We start from the raw sequence: 6101 nt of genomic DNA on the forward strand, positions 1-6101 counted from the left end.
GGGCAAGGAAGCCACACTGGGAAACTGGGAAGCCTCACCCATGTGCCAACGCAGCCTGGGCCGACCGTCTTGCAAAGATTGTGCCCTGCTGACTCTTTTTTTTTTAAAAGAAACTTTCTCTAAGAATGAGCAATTTACTCGGTTGCCACAGAAATGACAGCATGATTAACGTTACTGCGGAACAGCTTCCGTCTCAGCCTAATTCTCTTCCCCGTTTCGCAATTCAGTTCCTACCCCCTCTGGATAGGTGGGACGTTGGCTGGGGATGATGGGGGTTGTACTGTGGCCCACTTGGAGAGAAACTGCTGCCAAGAGTAGGACCTTTGTTGTGGCATAGAGGTTTGTGAACAGGCAGGGGGGTACGCCTTCATAGAACATAGGGTTAACCCCAACAGCTAGTGGAACATCTGTGGGTGAAGGCAGTCTACCTTACAAGTACAGCCGTTGAGCACCAATGGAGCCTGGCTACTGTGGGAGGCAGAATGTGCAACAGGTAAACCTTGGATTGATCCAGAGCCAGGGTCTGTATTTCCCATGTTGCAGTCCAGCCCAGGCTTCATGTTCTCCTGCTCTACAGAAATCAGGTTCCAGATATGAGTATGTGTGACTCTGTTTTTTCTTGTTTTCTTTGCCTTCAATCATTCTTGACTCCATTTGTTGCCAAGAAAAATGCAGGGAATTGCCCAGACTGTCGCCAACAGTCACCCGTGCAACTGTCTGGGGAAGTCCCTGCATTTTTCTTGGCAACACTTGTGGACATGGTTGGCCCTGGGCTGAGAGAGGTCCCCCAGCTGGATCGGTGCCCAAGGCAGGACTCGAACTCAGGATCTCTCAGTTTCTAGCCTGGTGCTTTAACCACTACTCCAAATGGGCTCTCCCAGGTGCTATTACCTGCTGAAAATATGGGTGTAGATGTGTGTACGTGTGCATGCATACGTATATAATATAAATAATAAATTTTCTGCCTTTGAGTCTGCTTTAACTCCTGGCGACGCCCAGAATTTTTCTCGGCACCGTTCTTGGACGTGGTTGGCTTCTTCCTGGGCTGAGAGAGAGCGGGGGACCAGCCCAAAGTCCCCCAGGTGGCTTTGTGCCCAGGGCAGGACTCGAACTCACTGCCTCATAGCCCCGTGTCTTTAACCACTGCACCAAACCGGCTGCCATGTGCAGGTCTTAAACTACTGGAAAAATCTCACAGGGCGTCTGCTCCTGTCCTGTGAATATCCAGGCTGAGACCACCTCCCTACCCAAAGCTCATTCTTCCATGGTTCTTTTTACACGGTGTGCATTTTTTCCTGCAAGAGACGGGGGCCTTTTCTTTTTTTATATATGATTTTTATCGAAACGTTTAAAAAAGAAGATTAAAAACTAATGCAAACTAATGAAGAAAAAGAAAGAAGGCAAAGAGAAAGCGAGAAGTGCAGGAAAAGAAAAAAAAAAGTTGAGGAAAAATAGAAAAGAAAGAAAAAAGATACCCAGAAGGGGCTTCCGGTATTCTTCATAGCAGTTATAAGTACAATTATAAGTAAATTTTCTGCCTTTGAGTCTGTTTTAACTCCTGGAGATCCCCAGAATTCTCTCTCTAAAGTTGTATCGTAATACTCTTCTTTCTATAATCTGTGCTTTCTAATCATCAAACCTGTAAGTCACGTTCAATTTTTTTCATTTTTATGCAAAAAGCCCATAAGAGGTTTCCAGACAGTGACTTCTCCAGTGTAGAACAAAGTGGGGAGGGGTCAGTTTCTCACTCTCTTCTAAAATAGCCTTTTGGCCATAAAGGGGGGGTACTATCACCTCCCACTGTCTCCTGCCGCTAGGGAAGATCCTGCCCGAACCTGGCTGATCTCAAAAAGTTACACAGCTTGCACCTAGTTCGTAGCTGGATGGGAGACCACAAGGAAATCCCAGGACTGTAGGGTAGATTGGAAAGTTTAAAAAAATATTCCTGGAAGAAATCAAATCAGTTTGGCTTTGTTGCCAGGATCCCAGCATGACCACGTCTATGTATTCACCAGGAGTTAAGCTCGAGCTGAGGGAGATTTTTTTTACCTCTTTTTCTCTTAAATAGCTTTTATTGCTGTAAAGTGTTTTATAATTCTAAAAAAGAATACAAGCTGAAATCAGAAAGAAAAAAAAATTAGAAAGAAAAGAAATGCAAAGTGCAAAAAAGGAAAGAAAGAAAGAAGAGAAAGAGAAAAGAAAAGAGATTTAAAGAAGGGACTCCCAATCTTCCTTGTAACAAGGACAGACAAATTAATGATTCTCCACTCCCTCTGACAGTGTTTCTCAACCTTGGCCACTTTAAGACGTGTGGACTTCAACTCCCAGAATTCCCCAGCCAGCCATGCTGGCTGGGGAATTCTGGGAGTTGAAGTCCACACGTCTTAAAGTGGCCAAGGCTGAGAAACACTGCCCTATAAATTACATACATGATTCACTTCTTCCCATAACCCCCCCTTAACCATTCACAAATCCAAAAATCATTGTCATTTCTGTCCAAATGTTGGCAAAAAGTCCATGAAGTGTTTCCAGAATGTTATAAAAGTATTTCTTATTTTAGCCTTGATCAAACAAGTCAACTTTTGCTTCTAACAGTTAATTTTTAATTGAGGGAGGTTTTTTTTAAATCTCAACTGCAATAAAGAAGGTGCTTTTTAGGACTAAGCAGCAACCATGTGCAAAGTTTTGCCCCAGATTGTTGCTTTATGAACTGCATGGGAGTTTTTAGAGTTAGGACCCAAACTAACTATTTTTGGGGCAAAAAATTGGGTTTGATTTGTTTTCATTTGTCTTTAAAATTCAGTTATATAAACAAAGAACAGAAGTGGCTTGCCATTGCCTTTTGGGGGAATTATGTATTTATTTTTCTACTTCCCACTCTAGTCTACAGCGTTGATTCCTGGTGGTCTCCCATCCAAGCGGGGACAAGGGCTAACCCTTTTTCACTTCTGAACCCAGATTTGGTAGCCAGATACTGCCATCTCTGACTTAAAATGCCTTTAAAAGAGAATTAGGCACATTTATGTGGAGGTCTATCAATATCAAGAAGACAAAGGGAATGTCAACCAGTAGGCTTAAGATCCTCAAACCTGATACTGACTGATAATTTTTCTTGGGCTGAAGAATAAGTAACCCCCTACAAACATTGTGCCATGGCAGCTGCTAATTTTTTAGTTGGCCCACTTAAACTGGTTATGTGAATGGAGCCTGCCAGTATAACCAACACAGTCTACTGAGAGGTTAATCTCTGAAGGGTCCAGCAATGATCTCACACTTGGGCAAAATGTCCCGATCTTCCCAAAGACAGGGCAGTCTTGACCCAGTTCCCTCTTCTCAGACTAAACAACACCATTGGGTGCTTAGAAGATAAATTGGGGATGGGGCGGGGACACCATGCATAGCAGATGGAGAGAGAGAGGGAGAGATAGACGGAAGGATGGATGGATACTGAGTGGAGAGATGGATGGATGGATGGATGGATGGATGGATGGATGGATGGATGGATGGATGGACAGACAGATATTGAGTGGACCGAAAGAGGGGATGGATGGATGAACAGACAGACAAATAACCAAATAACACCCTTATGCTTGACTATGCAGGACAGCTGGAGGCAGTGTGGTGCAGTGATGAAGGTGCTGGACCAAGAAAATCCAGGTTGAGTGGAAACTCAGTGGCAGCAATTCACTGGGAGACTCTGGATGAATGCAGCTGTCAAGGGTTTTGCTGAGGCTGCAATAGAGAGAGACGCAATCCTCCCCCCAATGTGAAACATTTTCAGCTCCTAGGGAAAAGTCAGAAAGAGGCCTTTTCTACGCAGTAGCCATGATGGTTTATTGTAATGCATAATGGGGATGTGACTTCTAGCAGCCAAAGCAAACTTCATTCATCTCACTCTTGGAATACAGTCTGTAGCCTCCTGTCTGCCCAGCAGATCCATGTAATGTTGCAAACTTGATCTAGGCCAGCTTCCCCCAACCAGACACCCTCCAGATGTCTGGGGATCATGGCTTTCCAAAGAGCCATTGGCAGTCCTGCCCGAGACTTGGTGACGCAGAGGATGTTATGGTCTCAGCACATCTGTAAGGCGTGATGTCAGAGAAAATGGCTTCAATTTCTCCATTGTAAGCAACCAGCCCTCATTTAATTTCTTTGCCAAAATATCTGAATTAGTCACTTTCCTAATAAATATATTATTAGCTCCGGTTTGGATTTAGGAGACATCTGTAATTATTATTCATCCAGTACAAGGGTTGAGCAAGGGCCTGAAAATATTTCAGCTGGAATGATGGGAACCGGAGAGGATGATCCAGTTAAAAAGTAGATCCTGAAAATGATCATCTCTAGTACAGATTTTCACAAACAGGCCAACCCGATTGGGAATCCTCAAAATCATTCCCAAACATATCCAGGGGCCTGTTAGAATTGCCATCTTTTTCATGGCTTCCGCTGATGTATCCTTAAGCCTGGGAGGGGGAATCCACAGACCATCAGATGTTGCTGAATTACCTAACCCATCATCCCTGACCATTGGCTGTGCATGATAGGGCTGTTGGGAATGGTGGTTTAGCCACATTCCCTTCCTCTGCTTAAAACTAAAGCTGAACATTTCTTTTGCATTTCTCTCCTGTTTCTATGGGCCTCATACCAGAGGCGTGGGTTGGGGCTGGGGGGTCAAAAAAGTTAAGGTGATGGCCATGACTGTGAGATCAAAGCCCCCCCTTTTTGTTTACATGTGTCGCACATGCAATGCACGTAAAAAGTGGTAGGGCTCCATTCACATGGTCACACGGTCACACGGTCATGGTTGCCATCCTGACTCTTTGGGTGAATTTTTTCTGAATGAAAAATTTGCTTTTATTTTAGCAATGCAATAGACAGAGGTGTGCGTGTGTGCAAATAACCTGTCTTTCCTTGCACTAAACTTTCTCTAGCACCGTGCAGCATCCCAGGCTTCCAACCAAAGTCAATTAAACCCCAAGGGAAGGCTTTGGAAAAGAATTCCTCCCAAGCGTTTTACACGCACAACATGATGTGAATGATGAACTGCCGAGTAATGTTAGCGTGCTCTTAATAAGATGCGCTGAATAGTGCTTAAATGCTGTACACGAGAGAGCTTTTTAATTTTGCACTGGGTTCTTTTTAGATTGCTTTTGTGTTGGACTTGATCTCCTTGTTATAAAGGGAGCAATGCGCCAGTTTGGATTTTCAGAAGTTCCTTTCTGTCTCTGGATAATCCTCCGCCTCTGAGGTTTGACCGGATGGTATCTCTTCCTCGACTCCTGTGCTCCATCCTGTAACTTCGGAGTCCAAGCGGGTTTCCTGGCAGTCTTCGGAACGTTACACCTTCCTGTGCAAATCCTGCACAACAACAAACACGTTCTCCTTCCACCACTGCTTTCATCTCAGGTGTTTCCTGCTGCAGGATAACGGCCTCTCTCATCTTTGCATCCCAAACTGGCACCCCCGGGGAGTGCAAAAAGGCAGAGGAGGCTGCTTGCCGGGCCTGCAATAAATGCTCCTGCCTTTTCTTCAGTGGAGGAGATCAACCCGAGGCGCCGTTCGCACAACTCACTGAACCTGCTTACCAAATCCATTCGTTTTCTGCATTTGCGCCAGGCTGACTGGGCTGGGTTTGCACGAGTGTAAAAACCCCACAAGAATTCCCCGAATCAACTCAAGCAGCTTTACTCTGATTGCAGCAATGATAAGCAAGGTTGTTTTTTAAGGGGAAAAAAAGCTGGAAAAAATATGGCAGCCTCATGCGGTTGCAGCTCTGTCTGCTTTTTATGCGAGATGCCGCTGGGGCAGGCCTAAAATGAATGAATTGGTGCCCTCCAGGTGGCTGTGGGCGCCAATGGGAAGAGGAGAGTTGTGCGTAACACTTCAGCCAAGGGTGATAATGGAAGAAGCGTGGATGAGTTGGGGGGGAAATTCTGCAACATTCTGAGTGAATGTGATTCAGTGGAAAACATTATTCAGCTGGGTGGTGTCCATGAATGCACGAGGACAAGACAACGGAGTATAAAAAAAATGCGATGGAGCCATTTGAAAATTCAAGAATGAATGAAAATGGTGATTGCTTTATAGCTGCTTAGAAA

Source organism: Python bivittatus, unplaced genomic scaffold (genome assembly GCF_059951505.1).
Source record: "Python bivittatus isolate LINGU-HERP-01145 unplaced genomic scaffold, Pbiv_v1 ctg000340_np1212, whole genome shotgun sequence".
Lineage (NCBI taxonomy): Eukaryota > Metazoa > Chordata > Lepidosauria > Squamata > Pythonidae > Python > Python bivittatus.